The 13,024-nt window shown below is 42.2% G+C and overlaps 1 protein-coding gene across 1 annotated transcript in view; it reads right to left on the reverse strand.

Annotated features, from left to right (window-relative positions):
- Positions 1–10,270, reverse strand: part of ATL3 (atlastin GTPase 3) — a 43,063-nt gene extending 32,793 nt beyond the window's left edge. The window contains exon 1 of the mRNA XM_070766098.1: positions 10,189–10,270. The gene's annotated coding sequence lies outside the window, so the exon portion shown is untranslated. The remainder of the gene's footprint in view (positions 1–10,188) is intronic.
- Positions 10,271–13,024: the final 2,754 nt, after the last annotated feature.

Consider the following 13,024-nt stretch of genomic DNA (forward strand, 5'->3'; position numbering starts at 1 on the left):
GAGGTCACTAGACCCTAACCTCTGGCCAATGAGTGTGTGGTATGTTTATGGTCTAAATCTGTTTTAGTTTTTTAGAATGGTTTTAGATTAGTTATTTATATTAATATGTTATTGTATAGGTTTTTTGGTATGTTATGAGCTGCCCCGAGTCCACGGAGAGGGACGGCATACAAGTCCAATCAATCAATCCATCTATCAATCAATCAATAGACTCAACACCTAAGGCGAATGGAGTCCCTATTTTTCTACTTGTATTTTTTAACATCCTTTCGAACTGCTAGGTTGGCAGAAGACTGGGACAAGTGTTGGGTTATGTGGCGCTAGGGATTCGAACCACCGAACAGCCGACTTTTCCGATGGACAAGCTCAGTGTCTTAGCCACTGAGCCACCGTGAAAATACCATTTCCTTAATGTTACAGAAGTATTTTTTCATGCTTATTTAAATATATATATTTCAATATATATATGTTTAGATATATTTAGATATTAAATATATATTCTCATATTTAAATATATATATATGTGTGTGTGTGTCACATGTTGGGTTTTTTTTTTTTCCTGAATTTGAAAATTAATGGAGAGTAGGATAGATCTATTTCGGCCTTATTTTGGCCTCATCAGCTAGTCATATCCTCAACGGGACTTGAACCTGCAACCTTTGCCTTGTAAGGCAGAGACTTAACCTCTAGGCTACAGTATCCAATCCCTTCAGCTTTGCACCAGGGAAGAGTTACATATTTTGTGTCGAATCACCCTGGTGTATTGAAGGAACATTACAGCTCCTATTTTTGCCTCTCTGCCCAACCCAGGGCCATTTCCAAGGCAGTTAATTTTATTGATAGCCGACAATTCTATAATATAATAATAACATAATATAATATAAGTACAGTGATCCCTCATTTTTTGCTGGGGATGCGTTCCAAGACCATCCGTGAAAAACGAATTTCCGCGAAGTAGAGGAAAGATATTTTTTTAATGTATTTAACAAGTATTTGGACTTTTAAAACCCACCCTTTGCATTGAACAGTCGTTCTATAATGTTTCACAGCTGGAATTATGTGTGATATCCTACCAGTTTCTTTAATAGAGTACAGTAGTACAGTAGAAGAATTTTATGAATTTTTAATGGATTTAAAATTTTTAATGGATTTAAGCCCCCTTTTAAAACCCGTGAAGTAGCGAATCCATGAAAGATGAACCGTGAAGTAGCGAGGGATTACTGTATACATATTTAAATATGAATCTTGGTGGCCCAGTAGTCAAAGTGCGGTACTGCAGGCTGCTTCTGCTGCCTGCTTGCTGTAGTTCAGCAGTTCAAATCTCACCACCAGAAGGTTGACTCAGCCTTCCGTCCTTCCGAGGTGGGTAAAACGAGGACCCAGATTGTTGGAGGCAAGAGGCTGATTCTCTGTAAACCGCTTAGAGAGGGCTGTCAAAGCAGTTTGAAGCAGTAAGCGCTATTTCTATTTCTATATTACTGATTTTTATTTTTTTTTAAGAAAAAAAATATAAAGGGGATAAATTAAAAAGAATATTCTGAAATCCATCAGCGGTGAGCAGATACATCACTGTGCTCATTACAGCGCTGAGCCACTGGGTCCTTGCTGCAGCGCTAACCGAGAATCCTTTTTGTGGGTGAATTCTTGCAAAACTCCTACAGGGAGGGGGGGGGAAAGGAAGTTATGGCTCTCTCCGTATCTGTCAGAATGACTCTCCAATCAACCAGGCTACTCAAGTTCAGAATCCTCTTTATCTAACTCAGATCCACCGATTGCGGTTCCTTACAAATACATTGGTCCCTCTACTTGCGAACTTAATTCGTTCCGTGACCAGTGGAAAACTTTGTAAGGAGAAGCCATTTTTCCCATAGGAATCAATGTAGAAGCAAATAATGCGTGCAAACCCATTAGGAAAGAAATAAAAGCTTGGACTTTGGGTGGGAGGAGAAGGAGGAAGAAGAGGAGGAGGACAGTCGCTGACCAGAGCGAAGGGAGCGTTTCTTTTCTCTGGGCATGGCAGAGGTCTATTCCTTCTCCAAGCACCTAGAGAAAGGAAAATGCTTCGTTCGCTCTGGGCTGCCAAAGCCTCCTTAAGCGCAATCGAAAGGCTCCTCTGGCAGCCCAGAAAAGCCCGAGATGGCCAGGATTCAAGGGGGAATGGCAGGAAACTGGCCGGGCCTTCGTGCCGCTCACAAATTTCTTGGGAAATTTTTCCGGGCTCGGGTTCTTAAGTAGAAAATGACAAAAAAAATCTTGAACACCCGGTTCTTATCTAGAAAAGTTCTTTTAAGTAGAGGCATTCTTAGGTAGAGGTACCACTGTAACTGAAAAGGACTATGGCTTAAGTCCTTGCTTACGACTGTTTAAAATTACGGTGGCACTGGGGGAAAAAGGACAATTTTAGCAGCATCTGCAATGATGCTTTATTATCCCACGATAAAAATTTGGAAGCTTGCTCTTTGATTTATAGCGATTGACGGTTGCAGTGTGATCTGTGATCTCCTTTCTGTGATCTTTTCTTTTCCACTTAACAAAGAATGGCCCATAATCGAATTGCTGCGATTTGTTTATATGTTTTGTCCCATAAGTATTGGTGGTATACAAAGATATAAATAATATATAGCCACTCCGAGTCTCCGGAGCGGGGCGGCATACAAATTTTAATAATAATAATAATAATAATAATAATAATAATAATAATAATAATATAATAATTTATATACATGATACTAGTAAGAGGGACACATTACGACAGGGGATGGAAGGCACGCTGGTGCACTTATGCACGCCCCTTACTGACCTCTTAGGAATCGGGAGAGGTCAACAGTGGGGGCTAGGTGATGATACTACAGAGTTTTGGGGGCTACGTGGTGACACTAAAGATACTCGGCTACTCAAGTCTTATTTCCTGCAGTCAAGTTTGGAGCGGTTTACTTTGAGTTTGTATCTCTTGTGCGCTCGCGTGTTGTTGTGGTTGAAGCTGAAGTCGTCGTTGAAAGGAAGGACGTTGTAGCAGGTGATTTTACGGGCTATTTATTTACCTATTTATTTATTGGGTTTGTATGCCACCCCTCTCCGTAGACTCGGGGCGGCTAACAACAGTAATAAAAAACAGCATGTAGATCCAATTAGGTCGTGTTTGAGATGACGTAGCTCTAAGCTTTCTAAACCTAGGATGGATTCGCTTAACAACAGCCGCCCCGAGTCTACGGAGAGGGGCGGCATACAAATTTAATAAATAAATAATAATAATAATAATAATAATAATAATAACAACAACAACAACATTGGCCAAGAAAGATCGTAAAACTCACTTCACAAATGCCTCGCTTAGCAGCGGAAATGTTAGGTTCGGTGGTGGTCCTAAATCGGGGACTACCTGTAATAATAATAATAATAATAATGATTTTAAAAAGGGGGCCTGTGAACAACCACACAGCAACAACTTGAAAAGGCAGGAGCCGAGCTGGATTTGGGAGTGGCGGGATCTTCAACCGGCAGGGCACAATGCCACTAAAATAAGGCACGAGGCTTTTTTAAAAATCCCTTCTGCAAAATTATAATGGCTCTTTCCTTGCAGTTTTCCTGAAAAACCAAGAGCTGGGGAAAAGTCCAAATTTTGAGAAAATTCTCTCTCTCTCTCTTCTTTTTTCATCTTTTAAAAAAAATGGAAGCACGTTTAAGTGAGCCATTTTTATCACACACACACACCAACACAGAGAAAAAAAAACCCCATATTTTTTGACCCTCTTTTCTGCAAGGATGGTGGGGGGGTTTCCCCTCTCCGGGCTGTTTCTGTTTTTCTAAGGAAGTCAGTCTTTGGAAACTCTGGTCTCTTTCGATCAAGCGATTGAATTGTTTGCGGCTTGTTTTGGCCAGAGGTAAGTTTGAGAAGGGCCTTTTTTTCCCAACACTTCTTTTGAGAAACCCCACTTCCGTGAAAGGAAGAAAGCAGCTCTGGCTCCTTGTATACACACAGACACACAAGCCGAGCCAAAAAGCACAATCCAACTCACATACCATAGGCTCTGCCAGCCAAGCCTCTGGGTGCAGTGAGTCAGGCCTCAAGACCGCTCCCTGTCTGTTTTACATTATGAAGGAGAAAGAGAGAGAGAGGGAGAGAGAGAGAAAAACAGACAAAGAGGGAGGGAGAGAAAGAGAGAGAAAGAAAGAGAAAAACAGGAAGAGAGAGAAAGAAAGAAAGACAAAGAGAGAGGGAGAGAAAGAAAGAGAGAGAAAGACAGGGAAAGAGTGATAGAGAGAGAGGGGGGGAAAAACAGAGGAAGAGAGAGAAGGACAAAGAGAGGGAGAAAAAGAGAGAACACAAAGAGAAAGAGAGAGAGGGACAGAAAGATTAAGAGAAAAGAAAGAAAAAAGAGAGAGACACACAGACAGATAATGAGAGAGGGACAAAGGAAGAGGGAAAGAGAGAGAGAACACAAAGAGAAAGAGGGAGAGAAAGACAGAAAGAAAAAAGAAAGAGAGAGAGAAAGGGAGAAAGAGAATGAGTGAGAGAGGGAGGGAGGAAGGGAGAGGGAAAGAAAGAGAACACGAAGAGAAAGAGAAAGACAGAGAAAGAGAAAGAGAGAAAGAAAGGGAGAAAGAAAAGAGTGAGAAAGGGAGGAAGGGAGAGGGAAAGAGAGAGAGAACACAAAGAGAAAGAGGGAGAGAAAGACAGAGAAAGAGAGAAAAGAAAGAAAAAGAGAGAAAGAGAGAGAGAAAGAAAGAGTGAGAGAGGGAGGGAGGAAGGGAGAGGGAAAGAGAGAGAGAGAAAGCAAACCTGGAGTTATTCTTTAAGCAACTCCCTACCCACCCATTTTCATTTGCTCCACCAGCATTCCGAAACCAGTAAGACTTTTTCACTGAGTTGTGAGCAAAGTAGGAAACTAACAAAGGGATAAGAATCAAGATCACATGAAGTGTTAATACTGCTTTATAATAATAATTCCCTGGGTAAGACTCATGCTTGGAATACCGCATTCAGCTCGGGTCGCCATGATGCAAAAAGGATGTTGAGACTCTAGAAAGAGTGCAGAGAAGAGCAACCAAGAGGATTAGAGGATAAAACATATGAAGAACGGTTGCAGGAATTGGGCAAGACATCCAACCGGTCAGCCCTAGAGGAGATCAACCCTGACCGCTCTTTAGAAGGCCAGATCCTGAAGAAGGAACTCAAAGACTTTGGCCACCTAATGAGAAGGAAAGACTCACTGGAGAAGAGCCCAATGCTGGGAACAATTGAAGATGAAAGAAGAAGGGGACGACAGAGAATGAGGTGGCTGGACCTTAAATGGACTCCAGAGGATGGTGGAGGACAGAAGGCCTGGAGGAACCTTGTCCGTGGGGTCGCGATGCGTCAGACACGACTGGGACTAACAACAACAAAAGTTTAATGAAAAGATGAACTAGGGGTGACTTGATAGCACTCTTTCAATATTCAATGTCATTTGGCGGGACCCAGGGGAAGAGCCTTCTCCGTGGCGGCCCCGGCCCTCTGGAACCAGCTCCCCCCAGAGATCAGAATTGCCCCCACCCTCCTCGCCTTTTGTAAGCTCCTTAAAACCCACCTCTGTCGTCAGGCAAGGGGGAACTGAGATATTCCTTCCCCCCCCCCAGCCTATACAATTTATGCACGGTATGATTGTGTGCGTGTTTGGTTTTTAATAAGGGTTTTTAAAATTATTTTAAATATTAGATTTGTCATATGCTGTTTTATTATTGTTGTTAGCCGCCCCGAGTCTACGGAGAGGGGCGGCATACAAATCTAATAGATAGATTAGATTAAATTAGATAGATAGATAGATAGATAGATAGGTAGGTAGGTAGGTAGGTAGGTAGATAAGGTAGGTAGATAAGGTAGGTAGATAGGTAGGTAGATGAATGAATGAATGAATGAATGAATGGATAGATAGATAGGTAGATAAGGTAGGTAGATAAGGTAGGTAGATAGGTAGGTAGATGAATGAATGAATGAATGAATGAATGAATGAATTTGAGGGGCTACTCCCAACGAAGAAAGGCGGGTCATAAATGTTAATAAATGTTAGATAATTTGGGGAGTAAATGTCAGAGGACCAGTCACAAAAGCAAAATAAAGAAAAAGATATACCAGAATAAGGTCTTTGCTAAGATTTGATGTGTATATGTAAATACAATCCGTGTAATAATAATTAAGCACTATTAGAATTGTTTTACAGACACATCACAAATTGTCTAATTTTTATTTTAATGGGTTTTTTTGTGTGTGTGTGTGCACCTGTGTTTTGTTGTTTGCACTTTCAATTTATTACATTTGTATGCCGCCCCTCTCCGCAGACTCGGACACTTTGTGTGTCGTAAATAAAGTTTATTTTTAATATTTAAAAAGAAGAAGAAGAAAGGCAGGTCAGCTTATTCTCCAAAGCTCCCGAAGGCAAGACAAGAAACAAACGGGTGGAAACCAATCAAGGAGAGAAGCAACCTAGAATGCAGGAGAAAATTTCCCAACCGTGAGAACAATCGGTGGAACAGCTCGCCACTAGAAGTTGTGGGTGCTCTAACCCTGGAGGTTTTTAAAGAAGGGAGTGGACAACCGCTTGTCTGAAATAACACAGAGACAGCTCTCTGTGAGGCATACCATGGCCATTCCCTTAGTGTGGACAGAAAGATTCACGCCCCAGTTTGAAAGCTGGAGGAGAAATCGTGCAAATTCTTTGCTTTAGCTTGACCCATCTGCTGAAAGGATCACGCAGGGGAAAACCTTGCTGATTTCTCAAGAAGGTTGAGATGGGACCTCCAGCTCTTTGCATGGACAAATTTTTTGGTTCCTCAAAAAAAGGAGGCATTTTGATAGGGACCCTCCAAGCATTTGTAACTCATAAATCATCGGTATTTTATTCTCCTTGCAAGGGGGAAAAATCTCTCAAATTACAATCAGGGTCGTGGGCTCCTTAAAAATGCTGCAAAGCTAACTCAATCAGTCTAAGATAATTTAGATCAGTGTTTCCCAACCTTGGCAACTTGGAGATATCTGGACTTCAACTCCCAGAATTGCCCAGCCAGCATTTGCTGGCTGGGGAATTCTGGGAGTTGAAGTCCAAATATCTTCAAGTTGCCAAGGTTGGGAGACACTGATCTAGATCAATGATTTCTCAATGGTGGTAAATTTTAATTTTAAGTGGACTTTGGTTCCCAGAATTCTGGGAGTTGAAGTCCAAGCCATTTGAAGCAGCCCAGGTTGAGAAATACTGATCTAGAAAAAAAAATAATTTAAACAAAGCTTTAAAAATAATGTTTTAGGCAGTCAAAACAAGACACCTATTTACGTAGCCCAAATATTTGAACTGCGAAGAACAATGGGAGTGAGGTTTCCCAGACTTGTATTAATTTTCTATTTCCCCTTTAATTTTCTATTTTTCCCATCTGTTCAAGCCACCCCATCCGGCGGTCGAGACAACGGACAATGCACACTCAATTATTTGGTGGGTCCCAGGTGACAGTTAATTTAATAATTTCCAAAGTTACAACATTCCCTTAACAACTGCATGGCCAAGCAGTGATTCGCTTACCAACAGTGGCCAAAAAGAGGAGAAAACTCCGGGGCCAAATTATAATAATGATATATAATATAATAATAATAACAACAAGAGTTGGAAAGGACCTTGAAGGTCTTCTAGTCCAACCCCGTTAGGCAGGAAACCTTACACTACTTGATGATGATCGAAACATTTCAATATGTTAAAGGGTTAAATAAGGTACAGGAGAGAAGTGTTTTTAATAGGAAAGTGAACACAAGAACAAGGGGGCACAATCTGAGGTTAGTTGGGGGAAAGATTAGAAGTAATGTGAGAAAATATTATTTGACTGAAAGAGGAGTAGATGCTTGGAACAAACTTTCAGCAGACATGGTTGGTAAACTAAATTTAAACATGCCTGGGATAAACATAGATCCATCCTAAGATAAAATACAGGAAATAGTATAATATTAGATTTGTTTCATTGTAATATTGTTTTATTATTGTTGTGAGCCGCCCCGAGTCTTCGGAGAGGGGCGGCATACAAATCTAATAAATTATTATTTATTATTATTTATTATTTATTATTATTTTTTATTATTATTATTATTATTATTATGGCAGACTTTATTATTATTTATTATTATTTATTATTATTATTATTATTATTATTATTATTATTATTATTATTATTATTATTGCAGACTAGATGGACCGTGAGATTTTTTTCCTGCCGTCAATCATCTATGTTTCTACTTGAGACAAATGGTTATCCAACAACTTCCACTGTTGGGGCATTCACAACTTCTGGAGGCAAGCTGTTCCACTGGTTCTAACTGTCAAGAAATTTCTCCTTAGTTCTAAGTTACTTCTCTCCTTGTTTAGTTTCCAGCCATTGCTTTTTGTCCTACCCTCAGGTGCTTTGGAGAATAGTTTGACTCCCTCTTCTTTGTGGCAGCCCCTGAGATATCGGAAGGCTGCTATCACGTCTCCCCTGGTCCTTCTTCTCACCAAACTGTCAGTCTTGGTTAGCCACAGAAAGTTGGGGATTGCAACCCAACCCATAAATGAAGAAACATGTGGGCAAACCGGTTGAGAAGTCTTTGCGCATATCAGAGAAAGACACTTATCCCAATGCAGCAAATAAGCCATTATTTTATTGTTTTTAAACAAAAAATAAATGCCACAAGGCCCACATCAAAGGAAATTGGGAGGGGGGGGGCGTTTGCCCAGGCCTGGTGCACCAGTTGCGGCCCTATCTGGACCAGGAGTCACTGCTCACAGTCACTCATGCCCTCATCATCTTGAGGTTCCACTACTGTAACGCTCTCTACATGGGGCTACCTTTGAAAAGTGTTTGGAAACTTCAGATCGTGCAGAATGCAGCTGCGAGAGCAATCATGGGCTTCCCCAAATATGCCCATGTTACACCAACACTCCGCAGTCTGCATTGGTTGCCGATCAGTTTCCGGTCACAATTCAAAGTGTAGGTTATAACCTATAAAGCCCTTCATGGCACCGGACCAGATTATCTCCGGGACCGCCTTCTGCCACACGAATCCCAGCGACCAGTTAGGTCCCACAGAGTTGGCCTTCTCCGGGTCCCGTCAACTAAACAATGTCATTTGGTGGGACCCAGGGGAAGAGCCTTCTCTGTGGCGGCCCCGGCCCTCTGGAACCAACTCCCCCCCAGAGATTAGAATTGTCCCCACCCTCCTCGCCTTTCGTAAGCTCCTTAAAGCCCACCTCTGCCGTCAGGCATGGGGGAACTGAGATATTCCTTTCCCCCTCGGCCTCTACAATTTATGCATGGTATGTTTGTATGTATGTTTGGTTTTATAAACAAAGGTTTTTTAGTTGTTTTAGTATTGGGTTGTTACATGTTGTTTTTATCACTGTTGTTAGCCGCCCCGAGTCCACCGAGAGGGGCAGCATACAAATCCAATAAATAAATAAATAAATAATAATAAATAAGATGTTGAAATAGACATATCCACACACACACAAACACACACAAGAAATTGCCCTGCCTCTTTTTCAGGGCTCCATTTCTTTCTCCCAAGGATGGCAGGGAGCGGCTCCCATCTGAACCTCAGCCAGGAGGGTAGATAAAGGTGGCTGGTGGATTGCATTCTTTTGGCCTTCCTTCAAGTTAAGTACATGGTGGCTGGGTTTACACAACCACCTGCCTTTCAACACACACACACACACACAAACTCCAAATGAGGATTAGGCGATTTGTGGCTCAGCTTAGTGCCTGCATAATCTTGCAAAACCCAACAATAACAACCCAAGCAGAAATGTTGACGGGCTTTGCGAATTAAAGGAAAGGGGGGGGGATTAATAATCTAGACAGCTCCCCCCCCCCACCAGATATGAATTGCAAGGAAAACTCTTCCCCAGAGACACTAAGAGGGCCCCAACACCCATCATCCACAGCCAACCCACTTGGCCAAAGGCCAACTATTGCATTCTCTGCTTTGAAGTTTGCATTGGGAAATGGGTGGGAGGGGGAGGTTCCTCCTGGCTGGGGATTAGGGGAGGGGGAGTTGATGCATAATACTAAGGGGCATCTTTCCTCAGGCCCCCCCACCCTTTGGGAAGGGGGGTGCATTCCCCCCCAAAAAAAAAATATCCCCCAGGAAGGTGCAATGAAGAGGTTGGCCATTGCAAAACAAGAGGAAGGGTCCCTTACCGGTCGCTCCCAGTCTGATGAGCCCCCGACGTTAACTCCGCGGCCGCCGCTGCCGAAGGAATGACACGGAGCCCCAGCCGCCGCCTCCCGCCCGCCCTTCTTCCCGCCCCATGGCCGGGCAAGCCAAAGGCGGAGCCGGCACCACGCGGGGAGGAAAAGGCGCCCAGCAGCAGCAGGAGGAGGAGGAGGGCGGGGATGGGGCTCCTCGGGAGAGGCACGCCGGGAAATGTAGTCCGCCTGCGAGGCGCCTCTTGCCGGAAGGAGAAGCCGGGGTGGACTACAACTCCCGAGAGACCTCGCGGGAAGGCATTCTTCCTTCCTCACGGGCGGCTCTGACGCAAGGCATTTCGGGAGATGGAGTCCAGAATTCTGCAACGGAGTTTTTGGCAAGCCTTCTCTGGAGGATGCTTTTCTCAATGTGAAAGGGGAGGGGGGGAATGAGGAGTGGGGTAGGAAGCCCCCCTCCCATCATTCAATTAATTAGTCTTCGGAGAGGGGCGGCATACAAAATATAATAATAATAATAATAATAATAATAATAATTTATTATTTATTAGATTTGTATGCCGCCTCTCTCCGCAGACTCCGGGTGGCATACAAATAATATATAATAAATAATAATATTATATTATATTATATTAATAATAATTAATCAGTTAATCCGTGGAACAGCTTGCCTCCAGAAGTTGTGAGTGTATTGCATTGCATTGCATTGTATTTTTATTTATTTATTTATTTATTTAGTCAAGTATATATTGTTAGTACACAAACATATAACCATGTTTATATACATGATACTAGTAAGAGAGAAGCATTAGGACACAGGATTGGGAGGCAGGCGCTGGTGCCCTTATCTGGAAGTTTGGATAACCGTTTGTCTGAAGTAGTGTAAGGCTTCCTGCCCATGCACGGGGTTAGACTAGCTAGAAGGCTAGACTAGCTCCAAGGTCCCTTCCAACTCTGTTATTCCTATTCTGTTATATCCTCAGCCATGTGGCCTTGCATGATAGGTTTTGTAGTGGGACACTTCTGCAGGTTGCCAGATAGAATACAGTGTTCCCTCGATTTCCGCTGGGGATGCGTTCCGAGACCGCCCGCGAAAGTCAAATTTCCGCGAAGTAGAGATGCGGAAGTAAATACACCATTTTTGGCTATGGACAGTATCACAAGGCTTCCCTTAACACTTTAAACCCCTAAATTACCATTTCCCATTCCCTTAACAACCATTTACTCACCATTATTACTGGTACTCACCATTGAATAAGACACTTAGTGATCCTGATATTTATAAACATAATTATTTATTAACAATAATCATTTTTTTTTGTTATTTATTTGCAAAAATTATTAGTTTGGCAATGACATATGACGTCATTCGGTGGGAAAAACAGTGGTATAGGAAAAAAACCGCAAAGTATTTTTTTATTAATATTTTTTGAAAAACCGTGGTATAGGCTATTCGCGAAGTTCGAACCCGCGAAAATCGAGGGAACACTGTATAGGGATAGAGATGGGATGGGATGGAATAGGAAAGGTAGGGTACGATAGGATAGGAGTGAATAGGATAAGATAGGAGTGGAATGGAATAGAATAGAATAGAATAGAGAAGGATAGGAATGGGATGGGATGGAATACAATAAAAATAGAATAGGATAGGATTCAGAACAGGGTAGGGTGGAATGGAGTGGAATAGATAGAACAGAATAGAATAGGGATGGTATGGAATGGAATGGAATAAAAATAGAATAGAATAGGATTCAGAACAGGGTAAGGCAGGGTGGAATGGAATGGAATGGAGTGGAATAGGGTAGGATAGGATAGGATAGAATAGAGAAGGATAGAATAGGATAGGATAGAGAAGGATAGAATAGAATAGAATAGAATGGAGAAGGACAGAATAGAATAGAATAGAGAATGATAGAATAGAATAGAGAAGGATAGGAATGGGATGGGATGGAATAGAATAGGAATGGAGAAGGACAGAATAGAATAGAATAGAATAGAGAAGGATAGAATAGGATAGGAATGGGATGGGATGGAATGGAGTAGAATAGAATAGAATAGAGAAGGATAGAATAGGATAGGAATGGGATGGGATGGAATGGAGTAGAATAGAATAGAATAGAGAAGGATAGAATAGGATAGGAATGGGATGGGATGGAATGGAGTAGAATAGAATAGAGAATGATAGGATAGAATAGAATAGAGAAGGATAAGAATGGGATGGAATGGAATAAAAATAGAATAGAATAGGATTCAGAACAGGGTAGGGCAGGGTGGAAGGGGATAGGATAGGATAGAAGCTGGAAGGGACCTTAGAGATCTTCTAGTCCAATCTCCTGCAAGTACAAGTGCAAGTTGCCAACTCTGCGAATTTTGCATCGCATGTCCAACAGAGATGCTGCAACGGACATAAGAGTGCAAAGTGGTTATATAAGACACTTTTTTTTCCAGTTACACTTTTTTGTAACCTTTGAGCCCCATTGGGATTGGGCAGCACAGAAGTCAATTAAATTAAATTTAACTTTCAACAGCCGCTAAACAATTAGTGACGCTTACACCATACCTTTTATTCTCCACCTAATCCAGATGGCAAAAAAGTGTGGGTGTTCAAGACACTTGAGTATAATTCGAGTCTTCGGAGAGGGGCGGCCTGCACTGGCTACCGATCGGTTTCCGGTCACAATTCAAAGTGTTGGTAATGACCTTTAAAGCCTTACATGGCATTGGGCCAGAATACATCCGGAACCGCCTGCTACCGCACAAATCCCAGCGGCCGATAAGGTCCCACAGAGTTGGCCTTCTCCGGGTCCCGTCGACCAAACAATGTCGTTTG

Source organism: Erythrolamprus reginae, chromosome 13 (genome assembly GCF_031021105.1).
Source record: "Erythrolamprus reginae isolate rEryReg1 chromosome 13, rEryReg1.hap1, whole genome shotgun sequence".
NCBI classification, from domain to species: Eukaryota; Metazoa; Chordata; class Lepidosauria; order Squamata; family Dipsadidae; genus Erythrolamprus; species Erythrolamprus reginae.